General features: G+C 43.5%; 1 long non-coding RNA gene across 1 annotated transcript in view; it reads right to left on the reverse strand.

Annotated features, from left to right (window-relative positions):
- LOC117447956 (uncharacterized) overlaps nucleotides 1-21,130 on the reverse strand; it is a 103,003-nt gene that overhangs the window by 20,259 nt on the left and 61,614 nt on the right. The window contains exon 3 of the long non-coding RNA XR_004552301.2: nucleotides 7,654-7,744. This is a non-coding gene — a long non-coding RNA (uncharacterized lncRNA). The remainder of the gene's footprint in view (nucleotides 1-7,653; nucleotides 7,745-21,130) is intronic.

The raw sequence follows: 21,130 nt of genomic DNA on the forward strand, positions 1-21,130 counted from the left end.
GAGTGTAATGATTTATTTAACACTCTCCCATGGTTTCCTCTTCTCTTCAGTCGTGATACTGTTAGTCAACGACATTTAACTCCATATATGCCTCTTCAGACTGAGTTAGTCGTGTGCCAAAGAGGTGATTCTTTAAAAAAATCAGCCCAAACAATCCCATCTGGTTTATGCTATGACAATACTGCTCTAAGACGCAGCTTGTATACAACTGAACTAGTTGGCAGCTTTCAAGAATTGGACGCGTTCACTGAATACATGTTTCTCATTAACTACGAATACAGAATAATACTGTACTTTAGTGTTTTCACATGCTCAAGATGTACCTATTTCACAATAACTGGAGTCTGTTTACTGAAGAGTCTAGAAAAACAACACTGAGTAACACAGACAACATTTACTGTATTGCTGCTCTTCCCAGTGTAGCGCACAATTGTCATGTCCGTGCTTTTAATTTCTATGGTGATGTTGCGTATGTTTTCTTCTTTACACAATAAATAGATGTTATTCTGGTATTCTGTGTTTACTGTATACTGAAAACTATCAATTTCTGCAGTTTTTAGTGAAAAAAAATCCGTGAATGCTGCTGAACCAAGCAAGAGGATGGACTGCTGATCGACTAATGGAGGAAAACAGCATAATAAAAAGTACTGTAGGGTGAAAATGTGGTGAACTACTGGGTAGCTGTGTCTTTATCTGCCATCTGTTTACAATAAGGCAGAAGAAAATACAAATAAGAATCGCAGAGCCAAGTTTACGCTCAACTGGCTGCGCAGTAATAACATCAGATACTGTATGCAGTCCTGCAGCCTCATGGCTTATTGGCTGATTTGGTTTGGACTGGATGGCTCTGTTCAGCTGCATCCAATAAGCTCTTAGCCAGATGCTTTAAAAATGATTGAAAGGTAAAGTCATTAGTACTCCTGTGTTGTAGACAATTGTTTTCAGTGGAAAAGGTTTGCTCATAAGCAATAAAACACACACTTAATTACATGCACACAATGATCTAGACTGGCCTAATGTAAGCAAAATGTATTTTAATAACCTTTTAAATAACAACTTCATCACTGGATTTATAGGAAACCTCTATCTTTTCATACTAACCCTGAATCCAACTTACAGTACAGATCCATGGGTTGGTTATCCATCCACTCACTTGTGTTCATATTTGACTTATTCTTGACTCTTGTCTTATGTGGTTCTTAACATATTTGCATTAGTTATACTTAATATCTTGACTGTTGATTGTTCATCTTTTCACATGCAGAAAATAATCACATTAGTGAGTTTACCCAACTCCTAAAATAGCTTGGAAATGGTTGCCTCATTTTTTTGTACATGTTAGCAAAGTAACATGTTTTTGAGTAGAGGCAAACTACAAAACTAAGTTTCACCAACTCAAAAAATTCAAAAGTTTACCAAACTCTTAAAATTGTTTCAAAATTGTTGCCGATTTTTTTTTGTATGTTCCCAAAGAAACAGTTTTTACAGTGCATGTATGTGTACTATAGCAGTTAGTGTGTTTTACTGTGATTTCAGTTTTTTTATTAGCAATATATTGGAAGATACCCAGTGAACAGTGTTTTTGTGTACTATTGATATACTTCTTGATCCAAAGATTTGAGTATGTTTTTGTACATGTTTTTCAAAGTAAATTCAGTGACTCATTCAACTCCATGAAAAATAAAGCAATGTCACAGGTACCTCAAATGTGATCCAAACTGAGTGCATCACTTGTTTTATTAAACATTCCTGGTAATAAACTGATACAGTTGAATCATTGTGCAGTATGAGTCACTCAATGTTTGCTAAAATCCTCTCTTTATTATTGCCTTCTTCTTTTCCCAGGTGTCTTATTGAAAGAGGATCAACATGCTCGGGGTGAATCACATTTAGTGCTCTGCTGTAGGATGTGATTGCTGATAGATCAGGCTGTATTAGGTAACAAAAGACTTGAATGAACTGGCTGTCAAATCAATAGCACTCTCCTCTCCCTCTATCTGTCTGTCTGTCGCACTCATTCTGCTTCTTATATAATTCTAAGTATATAAAATCGGTTTTAAACATCAATTTTAGTAGTAGCCTTTTGAAAGGTGCAGAAGAATAAATGGAACAATGTCTACCTGTTACATCCCATTGTCTTAACAAGTAAGTAAACAAGGTAAATGAAACTTTCTTTATGCAGACCACAACTTTACCTTGAACATGTTCTTGCTAAATATGTGCTCGCTCCACACATTTGTGATTTTACAGGGCTCACTGTTGTTATTTAGATTATGTATGCTTCGTAAAACAGATCGATGGCTGTTTGAGATAACAGATCACAGAAATAACCTCCCTCGCTCTCTGGAGGATTGTTGTAAAGGCTTCAAATTAATGCATAAACATGTTCCTTTTCCTTAGACAATAGCCATCATTCCTATTGCAATGCATGAAATCCATGCAGCAACATACATGCGTCTCTTGTTTCCTCTTTATTTGAATGCATGACAGATGACGCGAGAGTGTAGGTGTGTGTTCAGTTAGTGCGTTGAGTGTGTATCTGTGTGCATGTGCATATTGTGATGCTTTGGCAACATTGTTTAATTTAACTTTCATGCCAATAAAGTCCCTTTGAATTGAATTGAATTGAATTGTGTATCTGTGTGCATGCCTGTCATTGTGTATCAGTGTGCACTTTTTAAGGTCGGAACAGACTAAGCCTGCTTATTTCTGTCAGAGTAGACAGCCTGTTGGGTGAGAATAATCTGGAGCTGTCAGTGTCTCTGCATAGCTCCAAAATGTGTACGACCTTGCTACAAAGGAGACTCTTTAATAAGAAGGTCCCTCTCCTTTTTTTGGTGATGCAAAAGGTTGTCCTTAGTCATTTTCATTAATTTCTCAACTCACTCCCAGTGGGAAAATGTGGCAATAATGGCTCATTGAAAATCTTATTAGGCAACATGTTGTGGATAGAAGACTTCGTAATTGATTGCGTCACTTTGCTTATTCTCTAAGACTTAAAAAAGTGCTCAAGGACGTTCTGAAGGGATTTACAGCAGACATCACTAAACATGAAACTGCATTTTACACGTTTTAAGAAAAACTCTTTAAAGGAACCAAACTAAATGTGCTGCTGGGTTAGTCAGCTATTGGCACTGACCAATATCCAACAATGTCCATAGTCATAATACATTATAATCTAACAGATATACTAATGCATTCAAATCGGATTATAAATTATTCCAAGTGGCCATTGGTGGCTTTAAGTAAAGTAATGAAGTTCCTGAGGTATACGCAGATATGGTCGATTCAAATCCAGTCATAAGTCACTATAAATGTTGTTTGTCCTTGTTTGTTTGTAGGAAATTACAATCAGAAAATGATGAAAATCCAAATCAGTGTAAATTTAATTACTGTAGATTTCAAATCTGGACACATGTTATTTTGTTTATTTTATTTTGTTTTGTTTCATTGACCAAGACGTGTATCAGTATAAGCAGTTGCATATTATTTATTAACAGACATTTTGCAACACCATCACTGAACTCACAGCACTGATGGATGAGAATCCAGGCCAGACATCTCTTCCTTTCACACAGCCTCATGATTTCACACAGCTGTTTATAAGGTGTGTGTGTGTGTGTGTGTGTGTGTGTGTGTGTGTGTGTGTGTGTGTGTGTGTGTGTGTGTGTGTGTGTGTGTGTGTGTGTGTGTGTGTGTGTGTGTGTGTGTGTGTGTGTGTGTGTGTGTGTGTGTGTGTGTGTGTGTGTGTGTGTGTGTGTGTGTGTGTGTGTGTGTGTGTGTGTGTGTGTGTGTGTGTGTGTGTGTGTGTGTGTGTGTGTCTTGTTACACTGAACCCACTCTCCTCCTCCTCTTCCTCACCCAAACCTGAGCCCTGTCTGACACAGCCTGCATTTCACATCCTACTGTTTGACGCTCCTAACGTGATTGGAAGATAACTAAAACATCTGTGGTCATTGCAGTTACATCATTCCTTGTGAGTGGCCTCAACAGCAGCAGAGAAGATTATGTCTATCAAACTAGATTTATAAACTGAGGCGTCAAGTTCTCATAAAAAGAGAGATGACATGTTCAACAAGCCATCTGAGAAACGTGCTAAAAAGGTTAATTTTAGCATTATGTATTTTACAACATGCTGCAGTCCTACAATACTATTGGAATAAGCTGCAGTTGAATGGTTACCCTTAAGGTGTATTCTTAATGATAACGTCTTCATTTCACAGTGTAATGCATGTGATTAACTGTCTTGTACTAAGGTGCTTTGGCAGCAGTTCTCCTTGGAGGGCAGTAAGATATTTTACTCTAATTTGAATGTGACAGCCCTCCCATACAGCCAGTCCAACACATGAGGAGAATATTAAGTTGTTAAAGCGGCAAGTGCCTCATGATGGGATATATTCTTATACGGCAAACGCAGTGATTTGCACTAGGTGAAAAAGAAGGCAAAAATAAAAGATAGAAAACATATCATTCAGACTAATGTTTACCACAGCATCTGCAGCTCCAATTGAGGAGGAGTACTTGAGGAGATTAAAGCAGCGGCCAGCAGACAGACAGAGCACGGCATGTTTCCAAGGTAACAAGCTGTGCTAGTATGGACAAGCACTGTTTGATGGCAGCAGAGTCAATATACAGAAGTCTTTCTCAAGCAGATGTCCACTTGATTATTCAGCTACACAGAGAATGAAAGCACAAAGACATTCACATTTCAGAACAGAAGCCCGGTGTGTTTGTACTGCAAACTAAAACACTGATTGAACACAACTAATTAAAAGGACAGTATTGTAGGTATGGTTTTCTTGGTAAAAGTTATATTTCAAGGAGACCAAAACAATTAAATATAAGGTCAGGTCAGAGGGCTGCAAGCTTATTTTAGCCCCATAACCCGCTGTAAGACAACAAACTGTAGTTTTAAAACTTTAGTTTTTCTGCAAATTAAACAAATGAGCATGTCAATTAGTGGGCATTAGAGGTGAAGGTAGGGGATTTAATGAATCCCTTACCAACCGCTCCCAATTATTCCTGCCGTTTAAAATTCATTGATAAGCCAACTAACCGGCTGCTGGCTGTAGCCCCATATTTATCATACAGATACAAAAGGGGCATCAATCTGTTTATACATCTCTTGGCAATAAAGCGTATTTTCCATCTATTTAACCAATGCAAATAAATAATTCATGAAAAAATGTCATGTTTTTGAAACAGCAAAATACAAAGTGTGAGTATGTGTGTGTTGTTTGGCTGTCAGCAGCTACAGTGATGCTGCCTGCCTCTCTGATGTGGCAGACGCTATGAAGGTTCGACATGTCTGTGGTATTTTTGACTCCTTTCAGGCGAGACGGTCTACGTGGACTTGTACTATGTATTACTTAAAACTCTCCAAGAAGGTTTTTCAACTTCTTTTCTCTCTTTTTCCTGCTTGTGTTTAACTGGGTGCCAAAATGTGGCTGTGTGCAGAAGAGCTGGAATACATCTCATTTTGTGGGGAAAGGAGCGGGGGCTCTCGGTGTGTGGCAGAGGCCTACTCTTGGATTCATTTGTGTGACGTGAATTAATGGCTCACTGGAGTGTGGTTGACGCCCTTTAGTATCACCCACAAAGTACAGCGCAGCTCCAGATGAGATCCTCGCTGCATTAGATCACCCAGCAGCCTGAGCACAGATGATAGATGCAGAACCAGATGAAATGATGTTGTCACCTAAATCTGTTTTTGTCTCCCTGATGAAATCTTCTCTAGGGTAGTACTTCAGTTACAACTTGGTCTGGAAACCGTCTCATCTCTCATGATTAACTTGGGTTCAAAATGTGAAAAAGACCCAGAAGTACAAGCACCCATCATCACTACCCCTTTCATCCAGCCCAAAATGCTATTCTTAGAGTGTGCTATTTTTCCTTGTCACATACTGTACTCTACTTGCTTTTTCTCCCAGAGGAAAAAAATCATGTATTTTATGTGAAGCCTGTCATTGTACCTGGTGGAATAGAGACAGGGGAATGAAATAATGAAATGTTGTGTGCGTGCGCGCGTGGTGTGTGTGTGTGTGTGTGTGTGTGTGTGTGTGTGTGTGTGTGTGTGTGTGTGTGTGTGGTGTGTGTGTGTGTGTGTGTGTGTGTGTGTGTGTGTGTGTGTGTGTGTGTGTGTGTGTGTGTGTGTGTGTGTGGTGTGTGTGTGTGTGTGTGTGTGTGTGTGTGTGTGTGTGTGTTTTCATTCCAGTAGTTGGTGTTTAATATATTATTTTGGTTCCAGGCTTGTGGTGAGATTACAGCCACACCTTTTCCTTGAACACAAATATGGGTTTCATTCAGAAAGCCACTTTGGTCAAGTCTTATTTTAAAGCGGTAAGCATTGTAGCCTGTATTCCTCTGTGGCAAGCGAGGAATCAACCATGCCTTTATTTCTGTAATTCAAGGTTTGGTCCACTTAAGGAACAACTCAGTGTGAGCACCAGAGAGAAATTGGCAGCGTGACCGTGCCATGCTATAGGTATTGATTTTGTAGCTTTGTAGGCTATGGTGTTTACAAACCTGCTCAGACTGAAGCCAAATCATTGTTGTTCTGCCTCCCCTGGGATAACTATGTAGTTCAGGCAATAGGATGCCTTAACAGTAGATCCTTAGAAGGGCTAGAGAGTGCAATGAGACTGGGGCACTAATGGCACATTTCCACTGCAGCGGGGTAGCCCTAAGCGTCCTCGCTCAGGCCTCAGGCTGCCTCGCTGGCCGTCCGAGGCCGTGGCGCATTTCCATTACAGTTTAGGACCTGGGGTAGCAGCGCAGTGTAGGCGGGGCGATCGGCTTCACATTTCGAGTTGTTCCGTCGAGCTCCCCGCTGGTTTTATCATCCCCAATGAGATGTAGGAACGTCGTCACCTCCTCGGTCGACCACGGTGTGCTTTTCTTTGACGTTGCCATTTTTGTAGCTCCTCCGTTTACAAAAATGCTGTGTATAAAAATGTTGCAAGATTGCTTCTAAATATATATGCGACGCTAGGGATGATCTCGCGCGCAATCTTGTGACGATTCTCTCTGACCAATCAGCATTCGAGAGTGTTGACGTCACTAGTTCAGCCCTGTCCCTGTCCCTGGCCCTGGCCTGATAGAACCACGATTTTATGGGGCCGGAAAAAGAGGGAAAAAGTACCCGCTAGCCGGCGCTGCGCTATATGGAAAGGCCACCAAAAACTGGCCTGGCCGCTTGAGGACGATTAAGGACGCTTAAACGGGGCTACCCGCTGGAAATGCGCCATAAGCTTGACACAAGCAGAGCTGCAGAAACATCCATTACACTTTATCTGGATTCAGGCTAACAGAAGTAAGAGGCTTTAATTCAGATGATGTGCTAATTACAGTGTAATCAACTGTTTAGTATCATAGCTTCAGTGCTTAAATATGCTACTTTTAGCATTTTAGCATCAATAAAACAATCACAGACAGGGTGAGCAGCCTCTATTTGGTGTTTTACTTTATGTGCCACCTGGAAGAGCGTTGGAGGAAATCTGGAAATGTATGGCTGAATTAAGTCTCTCACAGCACTTGGTTGAGGTTAGGAGAGATGATGGTCTTGGTTAACTACAGACAAAATCTGCAGCGACTTGAAACACAAATCATTACGTGCCTATTAACATTCAACCACAGCCACCATCTTTCACTAACCTTAACCAAAGTGTTTCTGCAGAATGCAAATCCTGGTCTCTGGACACAGTCCTGAGGTTTCTCCACCAACCACCCATCCTGGCCTCCAGCACTGTAAACAAATGAAGCACTTCATTTAGTATTGTAAAACAATTAGTAGCAATATACTGTAGTACTATAGGAAGGCAAATAGCAGCACTTTGAGTGTGCAACATGGCCCATCAGATATTGATTCATTACTCAAGTTGTACTATAAATGCGGGCTGAGTGAACCGATCTTAATCTACAACTGGAGTTGCAAATTGAGGACTTTTCTTTGCTTGACTCTTTTACTGCTATATCTGCCATCAAATGTTTTTAAGCAGCTTGATATAAATGAATATGGCCACCGTTTGAATAAGAACCAAAAACACAAAAGATTCTCGCATGTTTTATACAACTAGCAACAAGCTATGAACTACATGTAAAAAATCATTTGTAACTTGTGAACCTTTATTGGGTCAAATTCACTTTAGTAAATCTTCCTGGCAGCAACAGTAATTTCACATTAAGCTACAAAGCAGTGACCTTGAAACAGGGTGGGGCTGTGTATTTTGAGCTCCGGACCATTTGTCTCTCCAATTTCTCTGCAATTCCTGCAGTCCATCACTGTCATAAGCTCATTATTGATCAGAGACTGATGCGTCTCATGTTCACAGTTAGTTGTCTCCTATTGTATCCTCATCACTCTTATATGAGCTTTGCACATTGATATGTGCCGCATCAGAACTGTAAAATAAAACAGGATCTTCAAGAGAGATTTCCAGTAACAATAAAAACATTATAGCTATGATCCCAAGCGCAAAACTAAAGTTCAAATATCTTTATTTATTGGTACCTGAGGGAAGACATGGATAAATGATTTTCATTTAACTCTAGTGGTCCGAAGAGAGAGAGAGCAATTGGAAAACTCCTACCCATCAAATGGTCGACTACAAGGAGACAGAAAATGACTGCTGCATGAAGACTGCAAGGAAATAGGAAATATGCTGCAAAGTTACTAAAAAGAGGCCAATTATAACTAAAATGGGATGCAAAAAAGACTGCAGAAAGATGCTTAGCAACAGAAAAAAGACACTAAATTACAAGGAGATGCAATCTTTACGCAAAACAACCATAAAGACACAAGGGGCTACAAAGACACAAAATGACTAAAGACATATTAGAAAACTACATGAGGGATATTCGTTTGTATTTGTTTCAGTCTGGCTTCCTATGCAGGAGGGATGGGGCATTTACATGTCTGTGTCCTGGGACATGTCGTCTTATAATCTGTCCATTGCTGAAGACTCTTTGGGTTAGGGTTAGTGAAATAAGCAGCTATTTATTGATAATATTTCAAATTAAAATGTTTTAAATTGTCGGTTAGCATATATTAGGGAGTCTACAGTGGCTGTAATTGTAAAATTCATTATTGTCAAGAACCAGAGCTTTATCACACATTTTGACAAATGTAATGTCCTGCATTCAAAAACCATTTAATATTTAAGTGAGAGTTAAGGCAGTAACATTACCTAGCTCCCTCTCAATAAGACGGATATAGCCTACTGTAAGCTTTCCAACACAACCTTCTGAAGCGCTTCGCTGTGCAAACAGCAGCAGGAAATGACTCCAAATTGTACCCAGAATGCGAGCATGTGAACAAAACACCCCAAAGAGCGTCTCAAACCATCGTGCAAATGTCTGAGGACTGCTATGTGGCATGAAAGGAACATCCATCTCATTTAAATAAGTCAACAACTCCGCAGTATAGGGTTTGAGGCTCAGTAGTCACAGGGTGCCTCCACAGGAGCCGCCCCCCGGCATGTTATCTTTGTGCTGATTGACTCAGCGGGCTCTCATTATCACGGGCAGAATGAGCTGTTAATGTTCTCACAGCCTCTCCTGCTCATTTTCAGGTTACAGCGTGGTTGGGGAATGTCACTTCAATGCCAGTGTTGTGTTCCTCTTCAATTGGTTGAGGCTGTTAACACATTATTTATAGCACATGCTTTATTTAGTATCCCCACTAGAATAATCCAAAAAGCTCTTTATTGTTACAGTGATGGAAACTCTGTAAAGCTGTGGCTCTACTGCAGTTCTTTATCTGACGGACACCTCGCAGGATGTAAGAGTACCTTTTATAAATGGTTGCCTCAAGGCTACAATCTTAGGGTGAGATACCATAACTCTCAATAATGTCCGAGCAGTGACTGGCTGAGAAGAGGATTGTTGCTAAAGAAAAGCCATAGATGGTTACACCAATCACAGAGAAATATGTTCTCAGAATCAACACGAGCTGTCATCTCTTAACTAACAGGTAGAACCGGACGCAGGTGATATTTTAAAAGTACTACATTGACCTCTGCTGAGGATTACCTGCTTACAAAGTTATGAGTCTGCGGTAATGAAGATCTTGTAATTCTTAAAAGCTTTTCCTGGACCGTAGGGAGACAAAGGAGACAAGGAGACAACTTATTAAAGCATTGCACATTAAAAATCAAGGAAATGCTGAGGAAGATGAGGGTTGTTATGAATAGTACATTACATATTTCTCACCTCTGATGCACAGGACATAAATGCTGCATTGGAGCTATCCATCTAATGTTTTGATAATATATATATTAATTTCCTTTTTATTCCATTTCATGAATACATTTCATCTGACAGTTTCTTTGAGAAAAGTAGAGTTCAGACAGTTCAGATTTACCCTTGGCAAAAACATGTTTTCTTTTAAATCTTTGCCAAACACAAGGATAATACAAACAAGGAAGATATATAATTATCAACCTCTTGCATTGCAGTTTTGGCTTCCAGCTATTTATATTAATTGACAGGCCTTGCAGCTAAGCTTGCTTGTTGAATGACAATGTTTTCCTCATTTGCTTCAGAAGCTCAAAAGTGATATACCTGGCAAGATCAAAGTGCAGCTAGTAGTTTCCCCTCCGGCACTTTCTGACTGGGAGAGCGAGATTATAAAAAGGACTTGTGACAAGCACACTGCCTTTGAAGCGGATTAGTATTGTTACCTTCTCATGTTGCACTACTGTCCCCAGAAGTCAGTGGTTTAAACTATCTGGCCGTCTGAACCCCACACAAATGTCCCAGTTGTGAAATATTTGTTCTCACCATTTCAAAGTGGCCCCTTGAGCCCTATAGTGCTGCACTATAATCATAATGAACTGCACCTCTATGGGGCACACAAAGCTGCTGCTGATAAAACTTATTAAGCTTCTTTTTCATGTCCCCAAGGAAAGATTGATTGCACTTGAGAGCCTTTTAATATAAATATATTATCTTCCTCAGTGGTATGAAATCTCACTCTGAAAAATTCTGCTCCAACACTTTAGCAGTGGAAACGTGATCAGAGGCAATCCAAGACTGCAGCACACTTTAAATCCCACAGCTAGAGAGCTGAAAACCAGCTCAATATGTGTTGCCTTAATAGAAAAAAAGACATGTGATTGTTTACTTCACCTTGAACATTGTCATCACATTATCTTTCACTGCTCCTTGGATCCCTTTCAGTTTCAAACAAAGGGAGGATTGAAAGGCAGCTCCTCCACTGCTAATCACTTCTACGTGTCAGCAGCAGACACTCTGTACGGCTACTGCAGGTGTTGTATTGTTCATCACCCGAAATATTACAAACAAAAGGTAAACAGTATCAAACTGTACTGCCTGCTGCAATCTTGCAGACGATACTGCTGCATCAGGACCAAGACCACGAGACTCGGAGACAGTTTTATCCAACAGGCAATTAGACTGACAAACATCTGTTTACAGTCCACATATTTATATATTACCATAAGCATTATTACCTGTACTGCACAGTATTTAATTAACATTCTGTTTTATTTAACTATATTTTAAATGTATATAGTTTACTTATTTCTTCGAGAAGACATTCCTGACATTGTGTCCCTTGCACCATTCTCAATTTCAATATTATTTCTATATCTTCTTGAATTTATTTTTGATGTACTGCTTCAAGTACTACATTTAGAAACAACCATAAATAGAAATAATATATATTTTTAAATTGTATATGCGCCATAAATATGAGACTGGAGCCAGATGATGATTAGCTTGGCTTAGCATAACGACTGGAAACCGAGGGAAACAGCTAATCTGGCTTCAAAGATAACAAATTCCAACTACTGGTACATCTTAACTTCATTAATTTAAAAGTAGTATATTTTCTGTTATATTGGTACAAAGAAAAAGAAAACAACCTCCTGGAAAATAGTCCAGCCCATAACCCCCAGTGAAACCTCAACTTGTAGGCTACTTTTTACACAAGAAGAAATATATGACTTTTTAGTTAGTTACACAGTATTTAACAGACACACATACTGTAAGTGGTATTGAACTTTCTATCTGACAGTTCTGGAGCGCTAATACTAAATAAATATTACACTTAAATCTGTTTCGAGTGTCAATATTTGAGTTCAGTTTACAGCTCCCTCCTTAAACAAAGAACATCTAACTGAATACACCTAACTGCTACTAGCATGTCGGTTACTCTGCGCCGTACCACAAAACGGATTTCAATTGAGTTGAAATCGATGGATAAAGAGTTGCTATATGTCTCGTTCCCTTTTTAAAAGTTGTGTGAGTGAGGCAGAGTCTCGGATTAACAAGGACAGGTTGAATTACAGCTTTAGTTTGGGGGCAATTCAATAGGAAGTGAATCAATCTGAGGATTAATTGTTGCACCACATCCTGAGCAGCAGACACTCGATACAGCTAGAGGGAGACTGCTTTAATGGAAATGAAATACAGACAGCGCACTGCTGCAGCAGCTTAACCCTTCACAGCTCCTACACATGATTAATGTCTTATTAACCCTCTGGAGTCGGTGGACGCGCCGGCGCGTCCAGGTGCGCATAATTTTACTTAATCATATATTTTCGATTATAAGGAGTAGAAATATGATTCAGATATCCGCGGAATCGCTGGAAGAGTAGCTTTCCAGCGGTATCTCCTGTGAGACTGTAACCAGGGCACAGCAGCCAATATGGCCTCTCAAAGCAGCTTGACATTACACTGTGTGGGATTGGTGGATTCGTGTGTCTGTCAAGGAGATCTCGGCCGGCAGCCATCATGGTCTGAAATGACCAATGGACATCGAGAAATCACTAAGGGCCTACCCACCAAGTAAAAAATATATAAACCACGTGTCTCCCATCAGTTCTCATTCATAACACTCCGTTCGATGTCTCACTATGGGATGATCCTCATCGCGGAGCAAACAGAAGCATCAATCTCATTACGCCAATCCTGATTGGCTGGTGATCTTGACGTCAACGTCAGGGAATCACCCCCTATAAGTAGCTTGCGCCACGACGCATGCGTCATTCAAACACCTCTTCTCGCTTCAGAGCACATCTCTACAGTAGCCGGACAAGCTTAACAGTCCACAGACTGAACCCAAATCCAAAACATTTCGGTGGACGGGCGCTCGCCGGCTACTCCTTCTGCTTCGCAAGAAGACGGTAATACTAACGCCAGTTGGTATTAAAATCGACCTCGCCGTTTCTTTCCCCGGAAAGTAAGGTAAGGTTTTGATTTTTCTCAAGCTATAGCTACGCACCTGTTGCTAGCTAGCTTCCCCTTACTACCGACACCACGGTAGCGAGGACGCTTTTCTTTTTCTCTCTCACGGAGGAGAAAAGGATTAGAAGTATATTGACACACCAGTCAATATTCTTTGGATTAAGGACGGGTTGGTAACACTTTTCTCTCAACAACGTACCTGTTACGAGCGTGTCCTCTCCACGCCACGAGGCGAACAAGATGGATGCCTCTCCCCCTCACACCAGAGGAGTCAGGGACTCGGAGGCTCGGTCACGCGGCAGCGGGTTGAAGATAGCAGGCACAGACTCACACCAGGTCTGCTCGTCCTGCCTCGGGCTGGAACACGCCCAGGAGGCTATCGACAACCCTGGCTCGTGCGGGCATTGTGCCCATTTCACCCGAAAGAGCCTCTACCAACGGCTAGCACACCAAGCTAGCTTGTTGGAACAGGACTCCCTCATGTCCACTGATTCGCCGTTTGGCAATCAAGACACGGGGGCGTCCGCCGCAGAGACTGAGCCCCTCACTGTGTCGGTCTGGGGCTCACTAACAGCGGCAGCTGCGGAACCGGGATCCCACGCCGTGTCAGGCCGGGACCCGGTGGCGGCCAGAGACGCGGGACCGGAGCCCCACGCCTCACCCGGCGGGAGCTCACCATGGTCTCGCCCGCGGAGGATGTCCTGGAATTAGACTACATGGAGGACGAAGAGGACACCTCTGAGTCCCTCCCGTCTGATTCGGATGAGCAAGAAGAAGATATCTTCATGTCATCGGCTCAAACGGCAAAGCCGGGAGCGATGGCTGCTCTCCCGGGCGATAGCACACCAGCTTCGCCCTGTCTGAGCATGGACCTGCAGGCCGCATGTCCGCACGCTGCGTCCAGGCTAGACATCCCGTGGCCCGAAATGGCCAAGGAGACCGCCAGGTCCCGTTACGAGGGGAAACATTCTCCCCAAGCAACGAGGACAAGGAGGCAACTCCTCCCGGTCTTCCCGGAGATGTTGGATGAGGTGTCGGTCTCGTGGAGGGACCGACCCTTTAGCAACAAGGCCCCAATCCAGGGTGCCTCCTCCCTAGACTGCGACGGTATGGAGAGGCTCGGCCTGCTCCGCATACCGCCGATGGAACTGCTGGTGGCAGCCCACCTCCTACCGAGGATGGGCCCGTCACCAAGCAGGAACCCCACACTGCCAGCGAAGGTGGACCGTTTCCAGAGCCGCAGCGTTGTCCGCCAGGGCTCTGAACGTTTCCTCACTGCTAACCGCATACCAAGCGGAGCTCTGTGAGGATATGTCGAGTAATCCTGGACCGGCCGTTCTGGACGAGTTGGCCGCGGTCACAGACATTTGTCTCCGTGTCCAACGCTGCGCCGTCCAGGCCACGGGCAAAACAATGGGGATCATGGTGGTGCAGGAAAGAGCTAGATGGCTCAACCTCACCAACCTCCCAGACCGGGAAAAGGAGGATGTGCTTGACATGCCCATCGTTCCCGAGGGGATTTTCGGCTCCGCTCTTGCCTCCATGCAGAGGAGATGCGAGTCGAAAAAGAAGGAGGACGAGGCCCTCCACCTCTGCCTCCCTCGAAGGGCCCAGCCACTGCCTTCGTGGCAGCCCTTCGCCCAAGCTGCCCCGAACCCTGCTCGGTTCAAAATACTGAAAACGCAGAGGTCGCAGTCCGCCCCGAGTCCCCAGCCCAGGCAGGGGACGAGGGCGAGCTGGCCTAGAAAATCTCCGGTTCCGGCTGCAGCCCAGGCGCAGCCAACCCAGAATTTCGGCCAGCAGTCGAAGAAGAAGAGAGCGGCGTGACAGCCCCCCCTTCTCCCCTCTGTGACAGAGCTGGAAGTATACGGTTCCCCAGCTCTAAATGTGTTCCCGCCGCCTCGAGAGATGCCTCAACACCATCCTCAAGTCCGCATGAACACTTATTGATTTTTCTGTCATGAAACATTTTCCGCTAATGCATCCAGCGCATGCACAGTGCCGGCTGGGGTCGTGAAGGCACCACCGTCACGCGCATGCGCAGTGCCGGCTGGAGCTGTAAGGGCACCTCCGCCACACGCATGCGCTGTGTCGGTGGGGATTGTCGAAATGGGGCACCACAGTGCTCAGACACTGGAGGGCCCCATAACACAACAAATAGAGACTCAGAGGTGAAGAGACGTGACATCTCAGCTGGCTCTAAGGAGCATACAGCGGGAGATGCCCACGACATCTGCTTGGGTTTCTCAAGACAGTTACACGGAGCTACAGACTCCAAGTCACCGTCACCCCCCCTCGCTTCTCGGGCTATCTGTATTCAGCAGAGACCTCCAGCGGGCGCACGTAAATCACCCAGAGCTTTTAGCGGTGTTCCCCACCCTAAAACGCTTTCTGCCTTCTCTCAGAGGACACCATGTCCTCGTGAGGACAGACAACACGACCACAGTATCGTGTATGAACCGCCAAGGGAGGTTGCGTTGTCTCCAGTCACACACACTGGCACACAAACTGATCCCTTGGAGCGGCAGACGTCTCCTCTCTCTGAGAGCGACGCATGTACCGGGAGTAATGTACCTCGGGACAGAACTACTGTCCAGAGTTGCACCACTCTATGCAGACTGGACTCCACATCCAAGGATCGTGAGTCCGCTGTGGGTGCGTTACGGCAGAGCCGCGTTAAATCTGTTCGCATAAAGAGAAAATGCTCAATGACAGCTGTTCTCTTTAATGCACGATTTAAAAACGCACTGTTAGGAGTGGACGCACTCGTACACGATTGACCTCCGGGTCTTCTGTACGAGTTCCCACCCCTGGCTCTGATACCCCCAACTCTGGCCAGAGTGAAGGAGCAACGCCACACACTTATCCTGATGGCTCCGCCCTTGCGCGCAACGTACGGGCTGGCGGAGATATATCAGCTGTTGTGCGGGCAGCCATGGCAGCCCCCACTACGCAGGGACAGATTGTCTCAGGTGGGGGGGCGATCCTTCACCCACGCCCAGAGCGCGGGGCACTATGGGCCTGACCCGTGAGTGGTACAATCTGAATACAGTGGGACTCCCTCAGAAGGTGATAAACACTATTCAGAGTGTGAGAGCTTCCTCCACCAGGTCTCTTTATGACTGTAAGTGGGGGGTGTTTGAGGAGTGGTGCCTTCAAGAAGGACACATCTCCTTTCAATGTCCTGTCGGGGTGATTTTATCATCTCTACAGGACTTGATCGATAAACACAGAGCTTTCTCCACTATCAATGTGTACCTGGCTGCTATTGCTGCATGCCATGTGGGCTTTGAGGGTAAGACGGCTAGCCAACATCCTTTGGTCTGCCGTTTTATGAAGGGAGCTCGCAGGCTCCTCCCTGTCTCCAGGTCGCTGGTGCCCTTATGGGACTTGGCAGTGGTTTTAAATGGGCTCAAAATGACCCCATTTGAACCCCTGGAAGGAGCTGACATGAAACATCTGTCACTCAAGACAGTGCTGTTACTGGCCCTGGCATCCGCCAAGCGGGTCAGTGATATTCATGCGCTGTCTGTACATCCTTCATGCACTCAGTTCGCCCCAGGGCAAACGAGAGTGTTGTTGAAGCCCAACCCTGCCTTTACACCAAAGGTGGTTAGTTCGTGTACCCCAATTGACATTGAGGCATTTCCTCCGCCGCTGGTTTCCTCCGGGGAACAGCAGCAGGATCTGTTGTGTCCAGTCCGTGCTTTACGCACCTATATGGACAGATCAAAGGAGCTTCGTCTTAATGACCAACTCTTTGTGTCCTGGGCTAACCCTCACAAGGGCAAGCCTGTTACTAAGCAACAGCTCTCCCACTGGATTGTGGAGGCAATTGCTTTGGCCTATACGAGTCAGAGTTTGCAAGCACCTTCGGGTCTGCGGGCTCACTCGACTCGGGGCCTGGCTACATCCTGGGCTTTGTTCAAGGGTGTTTCCATCCAAGACATCTGTGCAGCGGCGAGCTGGTCCTCGCCGCTCACTTTTGTCCGCTTTTACAGGCTAGACGTCTCCGCTCCAAGCGTGGCCCGAGCAGTGCTGGGCACCTTGTTGAGTCGGGACTCTACCTGTTAAGTTCTGGTTGATCGGTGATTTTCGAGATAAGCTCGTCTGGCAATACGGGAGCTACAATTTCCCATAGTGAGACATCGAACGGAGTGTTATGAATGAGAACTATAGGTTACTTATGAGGTCTCAGAGTAACATGAAGTGAGATGTCTCACCAGACGGCCCTCCTTGCTATGGTGAAGCGAGAAGAGGTGCTTATTTTGAATGACGCATGCGTCGTGGCGCAAGCTACTTATAGGGGGTGATTCCCTGACGTTGACGTCAAAATCACCAGCCAATCAGGATTGGCGTAATGAGATTGATGCTTCCGTTTGCTCCGCGATGAGGCGCATCCCATAGTGAGACATCTCACTTCATGTTACTCATAGCACTGGGGTTACGTAAGTAACCTATAGTTTTCGTCTGTGAGGAGAGAGAGAGAGACAGAGAAAACATTTTTTTTTACAGTTGCCGACTTCGCTAGAGATTTGTTTCGCTAGCAGCAGTGAAGATAGAGCCTCAGAACCTGAAGTCTTCCACTCTTCTGAAGAAGAAGAATACAAAGACAACAACAAGGATCCATTTGGACATGGGTAGGTGTAAATATTACAGTAATAGTGTACTGGCAATGTGTGGGGAATACTGCGAAAATGAACAATAGGTTTATTGATATATATTTTTTATCGATAGTCATGAACTTTTTATTGGGACAAAATAGACTCCATTAGCAAACGTTTACTCTGTGTTAACGTTATTTTGGTGTGTAAAAGTGAGATTACATGTGTAGATGATTAAATTAATCATTTATTCATCCCACAACAGAGACATTTACAGTGACATGTTTTTGCCATCGATTATTTTATCATACTGTTCTGTACAGATGAGACTTTGTCATAGATTTATGTATATATGTGTGCCTGTTATTATTTTACCGTCCTGTACAGATGAGACTTTGTAATCAGATGTAGCCTATGTATTTGTGTGTCTGTGATTTTATACTGAATGTAAAGTAACTGGAAATGCCTGTGTGTGTGTGTGTGTGTGTGTGTGTGTGTGTGTGTGTGTGTGTGTGTGTGTGGTGTGTGTGTGTGTGTGTGTGTGTGTGTGTGTGTGTGTGTGTGTGTGTGTGTGTGTGTGTGTGTGTGTGTGTGTGTGTGTGTGTGTGTGTGTGTGTGTGTGTGTGTGTGTGTGTGTGTGTGTGTGTGTGTGTGTGTGTGTGTGTGTGTGAGAGACTCCTTCTCCAACCTCCCAAACTTTATTTTTATGTGTGCATTGTTATTTGTGCTTGAGCAACATTTTACTTGAACTTTATTTCAATACAATTAGTTGTAATTATTGTCCTACATTTTAATTTGTTTTACAGAGAGGTTTCACAGCTGTCTGGGCCTAGTGGCCCACAGGCGGCGTTTATCCAGCAGCCACAACATCCATCTGTGCCGGCCCCCAGGTCTGTGGCTCAAGGGCCTTCACCAAAGCCATCACCACCAAGGACCAGCAGACCAGCATCACTACAGCTGCCTCCACCTCCATCTACCTCTGCCACCAGGTCAAGATACACCTCAGCACAAAGGCTCGACCACAGCCATCACCTTCAACCCAGCCAGCAAGGAGGTGTCGTGGAGGTCTTGTATAGCACTTGTACACCCCACCTCCACAGCAGCACATGCACCATCACCTCCACCTACACAGCAGCCAGACCCACTGTCTTGGAAGACAGAAAAAGACATTGACACTCTCTTGACATTTATAATGAATAGTTGGTTGAAAGTTCTGATGTTCAATATTGTAAATAGTTAGATTTTCCAGTTTCTTATATTTATATAAATAGTTGGTTGAAAAAAACATATTTATAATAAATTGTTGGTTGAAAAAAAAAGGTTGAATGCTCAATTTGTATTTGTACACATCACATGAACCTTGGTATGTAATATGAAGTCATTATTCAGTCCTAATGTATCTCAGTCCCTGCTGTGGTGGAAGTAGAGTGATAAACACCTATTTTACTCAAAATTCGAATTTTTTTTTTTTTATTTTAGACATGAATTACACATTTGTATACAGTGTAATTCAAATATTTCACTGCTTTTGTGATCCTAGGACTTTGGTAACCAAATCTAAACACCAAAACAATTCGATCACATGAGTAAATTTGTGTTTTCACAAGAGTTTTGAAGATTTTCTGAAAATCGGATGTCAAATGTTAAGCTTTTGAGCTACTTATCTCATCAAACAGTGCTCTAAGGTGAATAATATGCATATATAGCAATACCAGAGATTTTTCTGAACATTTTGATGTGTAACACATGGGGTGCCATTGTAGTGGAAATTTTTCTAATATATCATCCTTATTATATCTTTCATATGCTTAAACCAAATGCTTCTTATTTCCTGATGTGCTTTCTATTATTATTATTATTATTATTATTATTATTATTATTATTATTATAATATTCTCTTATGGATTATTCCCAGGCTCTGCAAGGCCACAGCTGTTTTAGCCGACTGGGAGTCATACAAGAACCGTTATGCTATCTGCTCAAGGCCACTGGGTGTCTCATAAACAATCTGACCGTGTGAACACAAGAGTTATAACATTCCCACTCTTTTCTTATATAATCTCTGCTTCTTCATTGTTCTGCGCACTCTCGCGCAGACTATCTTATACTCTGTCCGACTTGTGACATTATATTATTGTATCGTGTATTTGAAGCTTCAAATAAATAACCAAAAGACAGCTTTTCTCGATTCACCATTTATTTGTTTTGATCACTTGACTTGTACTCTCCAGCCGTGTTTGGGTCCTAGATTTCCATAACAAGTGGCGTTGTCGGCAGGATCTCTGTATGTTCGATTGGGAACACCTCTGGACGCTGGTGGCTGCTAGCTCCGGGATCTTTGGGTCCTCCTCTACCCCGACAAAAACCGTACGGGACGAGGGGACCAGCGCGAGGGGTGGAACCGATTGACTTCACGAGATCCAACGAACTAAAAGGGGCTTTCAATACTGGGTGAGATGTACAAAGTCTAAATTGTTTAAAGTTAAACGTAATTAAACTCCATGACATTTATGAGAGGGACTGCTCGAAACAGAGATATTTGGAATATCTGGCATCGACGGATGAAAAATAGTGTTTTGGTAACACGGAGTGTTTTGGTAACACTTTAAAAGACTTTGTTATGGGAGCAAAGCAGGGGAGGGGGTGTGTACAGCCTCCTGAGGGTCCGATTGTAGATGTCATGCGAGCAAAATATGGTGAAGAAAGTCTGTCTAAATTAAATATATGGACGGAAATGTTCGGATTTCCTAAGGGAGGTTCTTTGAGTAAATTAAAAATCAAAAACCTGGGAGATAAATTACAAGAGTATGGAGATGGGATGAAAAAGAAGAGTACAATTAAAGTAAAAGACTTGGAAAAACTGGACACTCATAGAAAGTGTTTAAAATACTGGGAGGACGAAGCAGAGTGCCGTGAAAGAAGGCAATTGGCCGCGGCAATACAAAAGATACAGGCTGAGGATAAGACTGAAGAGGAAGATAAAAAGTGTTTTGTGTTACCTCCACAATATAAACCACATGCTTCCCTTTATCCTCTGTTTTCAGGCGTGCGGGACCCTCTCCCTCACCTAAGTTCCCCATTCCCCCCTTCCTCCCCCCGTCTGCTACCTGCTGAGGAGGCTGCTGGAGGGGCTGCTGCTGCTGGACCAGAGGTCAACATACCACCCGCCGCTGGAGCAGCTGCACAGCAGGACATACAGAGAGGGGAAAGAGACGAAGAGAGACAGAGAAAAGAAGATGAAGAAGAAGAAGCAGGACTGGAAAATATCCATGACAAGAGAGAGAAAAAGAAAAGAGACGCGAAGAAAACTGAACTCT

Source organism: Pseudochaenichthys georgianus, chromosome 6 (genome assembly GCF_902827115.2).
Source record: "Pseudochaenichthys georgianus chromosome 6, fPseGeo1.2, whole genome shotgun sequence".
NCBI classification, from domain to species: Eukaryota; Metazoa; Chordata; class Actinopteri; order Perciformes; family Channichthyidae; genus Pseudochaenichthys; species Pseudochaenichthys georgianus.